Here is a 15,036-nt window from a genome sequence, read left to right as displayed (position 1 = left end):
ATTTGTTTTATTTTTAATACAATAAAAGTGTGTGTGTGTGTGTGTGTGTGTGTGTGTTTGCTTTGCCATTGTGTGTAGATTGATGAGGGGAAAAAATAATTGAATCAATTTTTAGAATAAGGCTGTAACATAAAGTCAAGGGGTCTAAATACTTTCTGAACTACTACTTTTTTTTTACACTATTTATTTTACTAGGTCAATATGTCTTTGTTGTAAATGTTTTAGCTCCAAACTGGTGGCAGTTGTGAAAAAAGGGGGTGAATGGTTTATATAATGCAGCAAGGTTTAATCTCACTACTCTCAACGAACGCTCTCTCCTTCACTTTAATTTATAAATTCTCTCCATCACCACAAGGGGCTTTCCATGCAGTGTGTTTCTGTCCTGTCAAAAAGAAGACGAATAAAAGCGTGGTGGCAGGGTGGATGAGTGTAGCTGCGCTTCAGACTGTCCGCCGCCGTTGCTGCTGCTGCTGCTGCTCAAAGAGGATCATACATTTTGGAAAAAACGCAAGTCGGATAGACAGGACCAGTCTCTCCAACTTGCTACCCGAGTCTTTGACATTATCCCACGTAAAAAGGTACGAGCATATTGTTTAGTCTACTTTTGCATTTATTTGGACATGTATAAACCGGCTGTATGAGCGACTTCTTTCCGCGCTCGTTTCCCTCTTCAATATCGTAGTTCAAGGGAAATGAGAGGAAATAGAATTGAAAACTGGAGAGTTTTGTATGGCAACCGACGGGAGAATGCCTTGCCAGTTCTCATGGATATGCTCTCATTAGTGATGGGCGATTAACGATGCAATTAGGCTAAATCGAAGATCGAACTTGTTGCCATTTTGCATCACTACACTGATGAAGGCGGATAGATATCTCAAGTGAAATAACTATTGACCGTACGCAATGTTCTGTCCATCTCGTGCATTATGTAGATAATCGGTTCACAGTGAACTTGTTTGCAGCTTGTTTTAAATCTAATTATGTCAGAAGATATTTTAAATTATATGAATTAAAAAAGAAAGGCATAATGGGTTGCGCAATATGTGTATTTGGTCTGGAGATCTATTATTGGTCACTGAGTTCAGGGAATGAAAGTCTAATAAAAATAAAAAACTTAAAATGCCAGGCTACTTATTAAGGAATTGAGGTAGGCTATTGAAAACACATCACTATAGTATAGTAGCCGCGTCCTGCAGTAGCCTATGCATTAGATTATTGAATAGATTGATACTATTTTGACTGCAAACCCTATGTAATCGATGCAGATGCACTCAATGGGACACGCACAGCACATTTTTTTATTTATTTGCGCAACGATAGGTAAAGGGAGAGAATGAAATAAAACACTGTATGGAGCGACTGTCAGTTCACTGCATATGGGATATTCTTTAGAAATGATAATGAATTGGCATTGTTGGGAGGAGGCGAGTTTCACACATTCTGAAAACGACTGGAGTTGACACTTGATGCGCAGACTCTTGTGTGCATGGAAGTTGGACGTGTGCGTTAGGCTGTACATTGCATGTCCACATCAAGGCTACCTGTCATAGCGGCATATCCACTTCACGTTTTAAGGCTCAGTTAGTTGTTAATACTACTACTACTACTACTACTACTACTACTAATAATAATATTTTTGTATTTATTATTATCATCATCAATACCTCCAGTTATAATGTGATGTGCTGTTTTACACATGAAATGCTCCATCTCCAGTTATTTGCCTTCTGGGGTTCTTTGTTGGACATTTCACCCAAATCGGTGACAACAATTTTTATTAGTTAGGTTGTATCATATGGCTTACCGTGTGGCTCTTCTATAGCATACATTAGATTAGGTTTTATGTTGGCCTATTCAGTCATACCTTTCTTTATACATTCATATTACATTTTTGCCTTTCTTTTGCCAAGTGTACATTATGCCAAACTTATGCTGTATAACTCCAGATAGTTAGAAATCAATAAGTCAGTGATTGAATCCTTTGACAATCTTTATTCCATTGTTCCATTAATGTGCTTGCATATCCTTCAGAAAAGTACTGCATTCTAAGGAGAGGTCTGGTCTCAACCCCTCTAGAGTCGGTCATTCAGACTGATGATGGTTTTAACCTAATTCGCAATGTTTTGCATTTTCCTTCGGGTAGATGACAGATGTATCCAAAAATATATATATTTTTAGTTTTTAATTAAAAACCTAACCTATATTGTCACAGCAAAATGATCCTGCAGCAACAGGATTCTAACATTTAGTCCATAACGTTTCTTGTTCGGTGGTTAAGCTATTAGCTGGCCAAAAGTAGGCTACGTGAAAAGTGCAATACTGTTAATATAGACCAGAATGAATACAGTCTACTACCAAGGATGAGGAGCAGAATAAAATATTGCCTACTCCCAATAAATCTGATTTGTGACCAGGGGGGTTGGCTAGCCTGTGTACTTTTTACACCTGGTTATTGCTGTCTGACCTTGCTGGAGGTCAGAAGTGTCCAAGTTAAATTCTTGAGAGTTTTGGGAGGTTGCTAGTTCTCACTACTAGACTCTAATTTAATAGGTTGGGGAAACCGAGCGAGAGGGGAGGGCCTCTTTCTTTCACCATCCAATCAATGAGTGTAATTATCCAATTAGGATTGTGATCCACAACAAGAATTAGCAGACTCTGAAAGCCGCTAGGGATTGCGCTTGAACTCATATTGACCTTGGCGGAGCATTGGTTATAGACCTTTACCACGGTAACACTATAGGACGAGGGTGGAACATTTGTGTCTATTAGATCCATAGGCTCCCAAATGAATGTTGTCTATGACATCTATTAAACCTGGTCATGCTCATATTTAACCAATAAGGTATATCAGACATTATAAACTGGGTGGATCGAGGCCTGAATACTGATTGGCTGACAGCCGTGGTATATTTAAGCAATAAGGCATGAGGGGGTGTGGTATATGGGTAATGGTTACCAACATAATTAGAGTAGTAAAAATACATGTTTTTTTCATACCCATGGCATATTGTCTGATATACCACAGCTTTTAGCCAATCAGCATTCAGGGCTCGAACAACCCAGTTTATAATTAAGCAATAAGGCAAGAGGGGTGTGGTGTATGGCCAATATACCACGACTAAGGGATTTTCGCAACGTGGAGTGCCTGGATATAGCCCTTAGCCATGGTATATTGGCCATATACCACAAACCCCAGAGGTGCCTTATTGCTATTATAAACTGTATACAAACGTAAATAGGGCATTAAAAACCAATGTTTTGCCATACCTGTGGTATACGGACTGATATACCACGGCTATCAGCCAATCAGCATTCAGGACTCAAACCACTCAGTTTATAATCTCATATAGACCAGGTCTGTTGTAAGCAGTATGTACATTAAAGGGTTTATGCGCTAGTAACCCAGATCTCCCAACTGAATACGTTATGGATTTATGGTGATATGTGAACCTCCACTGAATGCATATCAGGGGGCTCTTGGGGCAACCTCTTAGCCAATTCTAGGTACCCCCCAACCCTCCGATAAATCGTTAATATGAAGCAGTCCACCGTTTTGGGTCATTGATTTCTGTTTACCGATCCTGGGTATAAACCTCAGCCGAGGGAGGAGGGGGAGATGGATGGAAGGAAGGGGTTGTAAAGATGACAAATAGGGGTTACAAACGAGAGAGGCTTTATGAATCCCGGACTATTAGGCTGTTTAATTGATCTGGGCTCCGTGTGTTCCTTAGTTCATCTGCAGTGCTCCACTCTGCTCCACACCTGCTCCTGTGTCTTTGGCCCGGGACCAGGGGGTGGGTGGGTGGCTCATTCACGCTCTCCGGGTTACAGTCGGAACACCTGCTGCCCCAGGAACCAGGCTCGTCTGCCAGGAGGTTGTGGTGACTGTCTCTTCTGGGTTGTTTGGCGGAAACTGACACAGATGGGGTGTGACTAAAAGGGACGTGACTGACATGCCAACAAATAACCCTGAACCTTAACGTAACCATAACCTTTTAACCAAATCCCTATAGCCCACCAGGCCTCTAGGTACTTGATCTAGAAGGATTGGATAGGCAAAACAAAATGGTGGAGACAATGTATTTTAGCCCTAGCAAATCGAAGACCAAAATGGAGCTACATTATTATTAGCTAGCCTACATCTATCCAATACTTTCAAATCTACATAGGTGCTTTGGGTGTAGAGGTGAGGGGTCGATTTGAAACTGGGCAATAGTCTATTTCAATGGCATTTTCTGTGTTCCAAGATGGTTTAATAACTTTTCAATGTTCTTTTATTTACTGTGGATAGAAGATGGTTTAAGATCTGTTCTCATCTGGTGTTGCCTAAAGGACTTGGCAACACAGAGGCAGACTGAAAGTGATCATTAACAATGAGTGTCCCTAAAATTAGATTTGGTGATGGGACTCAGTGTATTTCTTTAAAGTGACTCGGGTACCAAGGAGGTCAGTTTGGCTACAAAACCGTTTCAACTGATACTGTGCCGTGTACTGTATGATCCGGATGTATGATCCGGATGTATGATCCGGAACTTGAAATGGTTTCCAGCAGTATGCCCCTACTTGCGGTTGTTCAAGTTAACATTTTCTATTACTTGTGGGTGATTCCTCAAATGTGTGTTTTGAAATCAACATTTTCAAGTCTGTCCTATTTTTTTTTTTTTTATTACTTAAAAAAAAAACATTTATTTAATTTCCATTGACATGTAAACAAATAAAACACATAATTGGTCATACTCAATTTACATTGATACCCCCCATAGTTTTTACAACGTGCTGAATTTTCAGTCATAACATAATTGTAATGTAGTAATGTAATGGTGCAAACGTAAAATTCAGTAGTAGCATTTAGACCGTTTTACCAAGATTCTGTGAATCTCTCTGAAGTGCCTTGGCATTCGGCCAATGCTCGTAAGTGCTATAATGATGTTGAAAGCAGCAACAAAATACCATGATTTTGCATTTTTTGTTGTTGTAATAGTAGGATGTCATTCATTTCCTATGATTATCACCAGGCTCAGTGTTTCCTTGGCAATTTAGCTTTTGTGGAGGACATTTGGCCTTTGTCACAGAGCAAAAGACTGAAAATTGATGATTTGCTTGTCTCACTTTACTGGTATTTCCATCTGTAACTGTTAATGATAAAGGAGGATAAGGATAAAGGTGCTTTCCGGTATCTAGGTGTCATAAAAAGTCAGTATATGGTAAATAGCAGCTTCTACATCTGCATTGCTTGCTGTTTTGGGTTTTAGGCTGAGTTTCTGTATAGCACTTTGTGACATCTGCTGATGTAAGAAGGGCTTTATAAATACATTTGATATATGTTCGATATGAATAGCCTATTTATTTTCAGGTTAGGTAAATAAATCAAAAGTCTGTTTGCTTTACTGACGAAAGTAATCACAAGTTCCACTGATTTTATTTGTATCCTACTGTCTGGATTCAGGCACATAAATCATTCCCTAAATATTGTGAGTTTACACCAAATAATGCTCAGTGATGGTACACATTTTGTAAAATTAGTAAACTGTAACACACTTCCTTAGAGCCATGTATTGATTAGAGAGTCCCACTGCCCATGCAAATCACATGTTTGCGAGCTGTTACCAGTGGTAGTACGATAGTTTTATAAGATAGAAAAGCCCTTGGGACAAAACTGCCCAAAGTTTCACATTTGAAGCTTCTGAATAATGCATTAGTGGCACTATCTGGGATGGTAGTGGTGGGTTCATAGTTCCACCTGGTACACACACTGTTTCCCCCTCTCCACACACACGCTGCTACCACCCCCACACTATCTCCCCCTCTCCATACACACCTACATCCATAAGTTCCTTTGGAAATTGGTAGAGTGGCTAGATAAAGTAGGAGGCCTGCTGTTAGGCTGGTAATCCTCTGGTACTAAGGCCAGAGCCTTGTGCCTATGCTAGACTAGTGCTGTGAGAGTCACGGCTGCCTTGGCCTCTGCTTACCTCTGGAGACTGCTGGCCAAATAATGGCCTCCAGCTCCAACTCCAGTGCTCTCTGGCCTGACCGCTACGGCACTGCTTGTGACGCAGATGCAGCAGAAAGTCTGAATAGCATTACCATAATTCAGAGTTTTTAGAGGCATAGACAGGATTCATGGTGTGTGCACTGTGTGGTAAAGAAGAAGATGGAGATGGACTCCTGAAGTTTCTAAGATATATAAAAATATAAAAAACCTTGCGAGAATTGCTGGGGTTGTCTCAGCCTAGAACGCTACACACCAGAACCTAGATCTCATGGTGTTTCTTCTTGTCTGGCATGGTACCGTTCTTCAGTAAGGCAATGTATTTCTCCTTCTGAGTCTATAATATCATGAATTTACTTGATTGTTCTTGCTGACCATAAGGGCATCCTACATGACCAATGACTCTTATCACAGATTACAGATAAGAATCGATCAATGCCCAACTAACAGACTCCATCACACCACCTAAAGATGGCAATTCAATAGTGCTGTGCAGTTCGCAAACGATTTGTTCTTTTTGAATGACTTGAGAGTCATTATTTGTTTTTTAGAGTGACTCATTCATTTTAGTCGTTTGTTTGACCTGCTGGCCGCAATGAATTCGTCAGCAGGATGGAATACGCGCTCCTCCGGCTCAGCTGCTCCAGAGGTGTGCTCCGACAAACAGTCTATCATGTGCGTTAGGGCTGGGCGATATACTGTATTTTACTATATACCGATATTGATGCACGAACCGGTTTGAGTTTTTACTTTATCTTCTATAACGGTATTTGAATGTTTGGTTTAAATATGATACGCTGTGTGAAACGTCCATTTTTATAGTTAAATCCTCTACTTGTCATCCCTCTCCGCTCTCTCTCTCTCTCCGTACCGCTTTCCACACAGACCTGGCACCGCCCCGTCACTGAAGGAGTGAGCACATTTGTTGCTCAACCAATAGACACTTGCGTTCAGTCTACATGGTCATGCAACAATGTTGTTAACAATGCTGTTTCCTCTTTGCTTCTATTATAAATGCACAAGCGTTCTTATATCTGCAAACCGCTAGTTTGTCTTTTCTTAGCAAGTTGTGGCTAAATCATGTTAGCTGCTAATCGCTAGTTAGCTGTCTAGCTAGCTAAAATTTGTACGGAGTCAGAGCAAACGTAGCTACCAGTGATGTTGTAGGCTTAAATCAGCGTGTTTGTACAACAGTATCTTCTAAATCAAAGAGGAATAGGCGAAGCATGAATATGTTAGCTACATGAGGTAGCAAAGAGAACTTTGAATGTAGCCAAAGATTAGGGTCCCGTAGGAAACACTGACCAACAATTTGGTTCCTAACCTGTCAAAATCACTCATCCTTGGCATTTTCATTTGTTGTCATGTCAAACATCACTGTATTCAAAAGGCTGTCACACATCTGAGCTATCTTTGTTGCAGGTGCATGGTAACAGTTGAATAAGATAAGAAGAAACCTGCACACTGCTTTTTCTAGTATCAAGGCTCTCTCTTAAGCTTTACATATCGGCCTCAAAGATCTGACGAAGGCCTTGAGGCCGATACGTAAAGCTTAGTAAAGAGCAGCGATACTAGCAAGAGCAGTGTGTATATATGAAAATATATACTTTATTTTTTTAGACCCATTTTTAGAAATACCCATTAAAATAACTTAGAATATATGTGTTGCCACCACTACTCCTTAAGCAAATTTAGAACTTTTATTTATCAAAAACATATAATACTGTCACACTGTTAAAAGTTGAAAAAATACTGTGCTATGATATTTTGGCCATATCGCCCAGCCCTAATGTGCGTGCAGAAAATATCACTCTGCAGGCAGCATAGAGAATAAAAATACATGTTCGCATGGTGCAAGAATAAATGCAATTTATGAATGCAAGGGTGCGTGCTCAGCCCCCTCCTGTACTCCCTGTTCACCCATGACTGCTTGCCCATGCATGCCGCCTCCAACTCAATCATCAAGTTTGCAGACGACAAAACAGTTGTGGGCTTGATTACCAACAACGATGAGACAGCCTACAGGGAGGAGGTGAGGGTACTCTGAGTGTGGCGTCAGGAAAACAACCTCTCACTCAATGTCAACAAAACAAAGGAGATGCTCGTGGACGTCAGGAAACAGCAGAGGGAGCACCCCCCTATCAAAATTGACGTGACAGCAGTGGAGAAGGTGTAAAGTTTTAAGTTCCTCGGCGTACACATCACGGACAAACTGAAATGGTCCACCCACACAGATAGTGTGGTGAAGAAGGCGCAAAAGCATCTCTTCAACCTCAGGAGGCTGAAGAAATGTGTCAACTAAAACCCTCACAAACATTTACAGGTGCACAGCTGAGAGCATCCTGTCGAGCTGTATCACCGCTTGGTACGGCAACTGCCGCATCACCGGGGGCAAACAAACTACCTGTAAATATAATAGTAGCCAAAAACATCATCAAGGACCTCAACCACCCGAGCTACTGCCTGTTCACCCCGCTACCATCCAGAAGGTGAGGTCAGTACAGGTGCAGCAAAGCTGGGACGAAGAGACTGCTTCTATCTCAAGCCCATCAGACTGTTAAACAGCCATCCCTAACACAGAGAGCCTGCTGCCCACATTGACTCGAATCATTGGCCACTAAAATAAATGGATCACTAGTCACTTTAAAAAATGGCACTTTAATAATGTTTACATGCCTTACATTACTCATTTCATATGTACAGTGCCTTGCGAAAGTATTCGGCCCCCTTGAACTTTGCGACCTTTTGCCACATTTCAGGCTTCAAACATAAAGATATAAAACTGTATTTTTTTGTGAAGAATCAACAACAAGTGGGACACAATCATTAAGTGGAACAACATTTATTGGATATTTCAAACTTTTTTAACAAATCAAAAACTGAAAAATTGGGCGTGCAAAATTATTCAGCCCCTTTACTTTCAGTGCAGCAAACTCTCTCCAGAAGTTCAGTGAGGATCTCTGAATGATCCAATGTTGACCTAAATGACTAATGATGATAAATACAATCCACCTGTGTATAATCAAGTCTCCGTATAAATGCACCTGCACTGTGATAGTCTCAGAGGTCCGTTAAAAGCGCAGAGAGCATCATGAAGAACAAGGAACACACCAGGCAGGTCTGAGATACTGTTGTGAAGAAGTTTAAAGCCGGATTTGGATACAAAAGATTTCCCAAGCTTTAAACATCCCAAGGAGCACTGTGCAAGCGATAATATTGAAATTGAAATGGAAGGAGTATCAGACCACTGCAAATCTACCAAGACCTGGCCGTCCCTCTAAACTTTCAGCTCATGCAAGGAGAAGACTGATCAGAGATGCAGCCAAGAGGCCCATGATCACTCTGGACGAACTGCAGAGATCTACAGCTGAGGTGGGAGACTCTGTCCATAGGACAACAATCAGTCGTATATTGCACAAATCTGGTCTTTGTGGAAGAGTGGCAAGAAGAAAGCCATTTCTTAAAGATATCCATAAAAAGTGTTGTTTAAAGTTTGCCACAAGCCACCTGGGAGACACACCAAACATGTGGAAGAAGGTGCTCTGGTCAGATGAAACCAAAATTGAACTTTTTGGCAACAATGCAAAACGTTATGTTTGGCGTAAAAGCAACACAGCTGAACACACCATCCCCACTGTCAAACATGGTGGTGGCAGCATCATGGTTGGGCCTGCTTTTCTTCAGCAGGGACAGGGAAGATGGTTAAAATTGATGGGAAGATGGATGGAGCCAAATACAGGACCATTCTGGAAGAAAACCTGATGGAGTCTGCAAAAGACCTGAGACTGGGACGGAGATTTGTCTTCCAACAAGACAATGATCCAAAACATAAAGCAAAATCTACAATGGAATGGTTCAAAAATAAACATATCCAGGTGTTAGAATGGCCAAGTCAAAGTCCAGACCTGAATCCAATCGAGAATCTGTGGAAAGAACTGAAAACTGCTGTTCACAAATGCTCACCATCCAACCTCACTGAGCTCGAGCTGTTTTGCAAGGAGGAATGGGAAAAAATGTCAGTCTCTCGATGTGCAAAACTGATAGAGACATACCCCAAGCGACTTACAGCTGTAATCGCAGCAAAAGGTGGCGCTACAAAGTATTAACTTAAGGGGGCTGAATAATTTTGCACGCCCAATTTTTCAGTTTTTGATTTGTTCAAAAAGTTTGAAATATCCAATAAATGTCGTTCCACTTCATGATTGTGTCCCACTTGTTGTTGATTCTTCACAAAAAAATACAGTTTTATATCTTTATGTTTGAAGCCTGAAATGTGGCAAAAGGTCGCAAAGTTCAAGGGGGCCGAATACTTTCGCAAGGCACTGTATATACTGTATTTTATACCATCTATTGCATCTTGCCTATGCCGCTCGGTCATCGCTCATCCATATATTTATATGTACATATTATTCCATCCGTTTAGATTTGTGTGTATTAGCTAGTTGTTGTGGAATTGTTAGATTACTTGTTAGATATAACTGCACTGTCGGAACTAGAAGCACAAGCATTTCTCTACACTCGCATTAACATCTGCTAACCATGTGTATGTGGCCAATATTGGTCAATTGATTTGATTTAGATTATTGAATGCAATCGATGGACAGAGCTTTGTAGAACCAAAACATTCTGAAACTTTCAAAACATACCTAAACATTGGGGGATGCTGCAGTTTGCGAACAATGCTATGCTAATCTCTCCTTCGCGGCAGTCAATCATTACGCCAAGAGTCGTTCACAATCTGGTCCGGTTGCAGCCACAACTAAGAGATTGGCAACTAGACCTTGTTTCAAATTAACAATATATCCTATTTGTATGCTTAGCAATCACAAAATAACATTGTTTGAAGCACACTTTTATAAGTCTCAGTTACAATACACAGCTCCAATAAGCCCCCTATGGTGAATGAGAGGCTTGTAGAATATTTTTTTATTTTTTTCATCGTTCTCCGGTAGGGTGCTCTGGACATTACTGAAATAAATGAAGGAAATTTGTTGAAATATTTGTTCTTTTGACTGAATGAGTCAGCAAAAAGATCCGAACTTCCCATCACTACAAGTCGACCGCTCACACGGACAACCGATAGTATTGGTCGACCGCTCACACGGATAACCGATAGTATTGGTCGACCGCTCACACGGATAACCGATAGTATTGGTCGACCGCTCACATGGATAACCGATAGTATTGGTCGACCGCTCACACGGATAACCGATAGTATTGGTCGACCGCTCACACGGACAACCGATAGTATTGGTCGACCGTTCACACGGATAACCTATAGTATTGGTCGACCGCTCACACGGATAACCGATAGTATTGGTCGACCGCTCACACGGATAACCGATAGTATTGGTCGACCGCTCACACGGATAACCGATAGTATTGGTCGACCGCTCACACGGACAACCGATAGTATTGGTCGACCGCTCGCACGGATAACCGATAGTATTGGTCGACCGCTCGCACGGATAACCGATAGTATTGGTCGACCGCTCACACGGATAACCGATAGTATTGGTCGACCGCTCACACGGACAACCGATAGTATTGGTCGACCGCTCACACGGATAACCGATAGTATTGGTCGACCGCTCACACGGATAACCGATAGTATTGGTCGACCGCTCACACGGATAACCGATAGTATTGGTCGACCGCTCACACGGATCACAGATAGTATTGGTCGACCGCTCACACGGATAACCGATAGTATTGGTCGACCGCTCACACGGACAACCGATAGTATTGGTCGACCGCTCACACGGATAACCGATAGTATTGGTCGACTGCTCACACGGATAACCGATAGTATTGGTCGACCGCTCACACGGACAACCGATAGTATTGGTTGACCGCTCACACGGATAACCGATAGTATTGGTCGACCGCTCACACGGATAACCGATAGTATTGGTCGACCGCTCACACGGATAACCGATAGTATTGGCCGACCGCTCACACGGATAACCGATAGTATTGGTCGACCGCTCACACGGATAACCGATAGTATTGGTCGACCGCTCACACGGATAACCAATAGTATTGGTCGACCGCTCACATTGATCACAGATAGTATTGGTCGACCGCTCACACTGATCACAGATAGTATTGGTCGACCGCTCACATGGATAACCGATAGTATTGGTCGACCGCTCACACGGATAACCGATAGTATTGGTCGACCGCTCACACGGATAACCAATAGTATTGGTCGACCGCTCACATTGATCACAGATAGTATTGAATCATTACTCATCCTTTTTTTTTTTACATCAACTTTTATTTTTGCTTGCCATTTTTTTTGGGGGGGGGGGTTACAGGCACAATATTCAAACTCATATCAATTCATATTCAGTTCTCAACATATTTTTTTGTTCCATATTTTTAAATGTATATTATTGTAGTACATGTGGGCTGCCAATCTAAAGAAAAACATACAAAATGGAAACCATCATATCACCAAGCTTCGTAATAATATTTGTATCTAAAGGGGCAATCAGCAGTTGCCACATTATGGGACGTATAAATGAATATGTACAGTACCCATTGATTCTTGAAGAATATAACTTATAAATGCCTCACAAACTCAGTGTAGCTGTCCTACCCCACCAGAAGCCAAATATACCTTTTTTTGTAAACAAACACAGCTTCAAAAACACATTTAAAACTATAATTTCGATATCATGGTTGTCAGTCCTTGTATCCATAGCACTCTCTCTATGAATTTGAGTGGTTACATTGCTCAAGCCCCATCCCTCAGCTTTTTACCGAAACAGGGGCGGGGAGGATCTTTATTGCTGACTGCCACATTAAAGAAAACAGCATCCCTTTCCTCAACTCACCCAGCCTACATTTCCCCATTAAATCACCCGCATCCTTCATCCAAATGATTACTCATCCCTCATCTCAATTGAGGGAATTCTGGAGTACTAGCCAATTGATTGCATCTATAAAGTAACAACATTGCACTGTGCAATGTTGGAGCCCTGTGCGGTTGACCAACTCGACAAATACGGGGATTTTTTTTCTCCATCTTTCAGGCTAGAAATAGTCTTTTGTACAGCTTTACTGTATACTGTAGATCAGCTCTTTAGACAGCCCCTTTGGTCGTCTCTGTTTCTGTCTCTCTTTCACTTTCTCTTTTCCCTGTTTCCCTCCATCTCTTTCTGTCTCTAAAAGAGTTTTCTTTGTCTCCTGCAACATTTACCCTGCCCAGGGTCTGGCCAGCTCTGACCATCGTTAAGCTGTCATATATAGACATGGTCTTGACATATGGAGGCTTAGACTACAGCACAATGTGTGCCTTGGGGTGAGGACTTCTGCTCTGGACTCAATCTCAGAAGTCTTTTGGAAAAGAAAGCACAGCTTGTGATACTGTGGCCAATGTTTTTTCATCTCACAGCGGACAGACATTCAGTGTTACCTCAAGGTCTTACAACCTGACAGTATGATTTTCTCAGTGTTACCTCAAGGTCTTACAACCTGACAATACGATTTTCTCAGTGTTCTCAGACGCCAAGTGTAGGTGCATAACAATGTGCTATCAATGAGGATTTTATAAAACAAAATAACGCATGGATTTCCAGTGTATGTGTTGTGATGTGCTGTAAGTTAACAACAGGAGAGAAAGAGAGCAATCTCTATTGAAATAGAATTTAAAAATGTCTAATCAAGATGGACAGCACACTGCTCACTTCAATATTAGATGGTCACAGGTATTATATTTACAGTAGTTCATGCACTAGTATAAAAACGCTGTGTGTGGGTGGGTATGAGAGAGAATGCGATGGGGTGTGTGTGCAAAAGATGGAGAGAGAGTGCATGTTTTATTTATTTTCCCTTTTGTACTTGAACTATTTGCACATAATTTGTACAACACTGTATATAGACAATATGACATTTGAAATGTCTTTATTATTTTAACTGTGTAATGTTTACTGTCTATTGTTTTATCATTTATTTCACTTTTGTTTATTATCTATTTCACTTGCTTTGGCAATGTAAACATGTTTCCCATGCCAATAAAGCCCCTTAAATTGAATTAAAATTGAGTGTGCATGTGTTTCTCTCCCCACTCACTGTGGTCAGCCACAGTGTGGGGAGAAAGAGGAGGCTGAATCAGACTGGGCCATTGTGCGTGGGACCTAGCGCAGAGTGCTTCTGTTCTGGATATCTAGAAGGCAGCTAAGTAAACTAGATCATCTGAGTGACAGTGAACAAGGTTAGGAAGCAACTCCGAGCAACGTAGCTTTGAAAAGGCCTGCCTTTGGTGGGCTGCGGATATTCTCTCCAAACAGAGAGGTGTTGACTAGGCCTGCCTCCCAAATGATACCTTACCACCTCATATAGTGCACTACTTTTGACCAGAGTCATATGGGCCCTGGTCAAAAGTAGTGCACTACACCTGGAATAGGGTGCAAAATGTGGGACGCACACTAGGTGGGTGTGAAGGAGATTGCGGCCAAATTTCAAACATTTTAACAGAGACGTTTACTTCCTTGCTTCCTATCTGCAGCTAGACTTGCATCATGACCAAGATGATGTTGTCTTATCGTGAGGGGGGTTAATGTGTGTTGTAGTAAAAGTCCTTGTGTAGTTATGCACGATTATGGCATTGTTAATGGTATTTCTGTGTACATGCATGATAATATGTGGGTGTGTTTTGAGTTTATGCTTAAGCACCCTATTGCTAATGTAAACATGCATTTATATGCATCCGGTGTTTCACATTTTGTGTGTGTGCGCGTCAGCATTTCTGTGTTCACTGCTGAATCTGCCATATCTGTGTAAAGAAGTTATGATATGACAATGGCACATCTGTTTTTAATGGTGCACAGCCACATGCACACATGAATTTAATCTGGGGACACGTTGGGATTTGTTCTGATGATGCATATCTTTGGGAGATTAAGCCCTCTGCCTGGATTTGCAGAGTTTCCTGTCATTCTGCGTGCGCTTCTTTGTTTCTGCAGCATAATGGGCTTTGTAAGTTAATACCCATGAGACACAACACTACTGAGCTGGGATTGTGATATGTCCCAGTT

The 15,036-nt window shown here is 41.4% G+C and overlaps 1 protein-coding gene across 5 annotated transcripts in view; it reads left to right on the top strand.

Annotated features, from left to right (window-relative positions):
* Window positions 1–350: 350 nt before the first annotated feature.
* cdh22 (cadherin 22) overlaps window positions 351–15,036 on the top strand; it is a 252,061-nt gene continuing 237,375 nt past the window's right edge. The window contains exon 1 of one of the 5 annotated variants that reach the window (XM_090242334.1): window positions 351–578. The gene's annotated coding sequence lies outside the window, so the exon portion shown is untranslated. The remainder of the gene's footprint in view (window positions 579–15,036) is intronic. The other 4 variants (XM_090242335.1, XM_036984156.2, XM_090242336.1 and 1 more) reach the window with 4 other exon arrangements.

This window comes from Oncorhynchus mykiss, chromosome 7, assembly GCF_057628025.1.
Source record: "Oncorhynchus mykiss isolate SJ-2025 chromosome 7, ASM5762802v1, whole genome shotgun sequence".
Taxonomy (NCBI): domain Eukaryota; kingdom Metazoa; phylum Chordata; class Actinopteri; order Salmoniformes; family Salmonidae; genus Oncorhynchus; species Oncorhynchus mykiss.
This window is presented reverse-complemented; position numbering and strand designations above follow the sequence as displayed.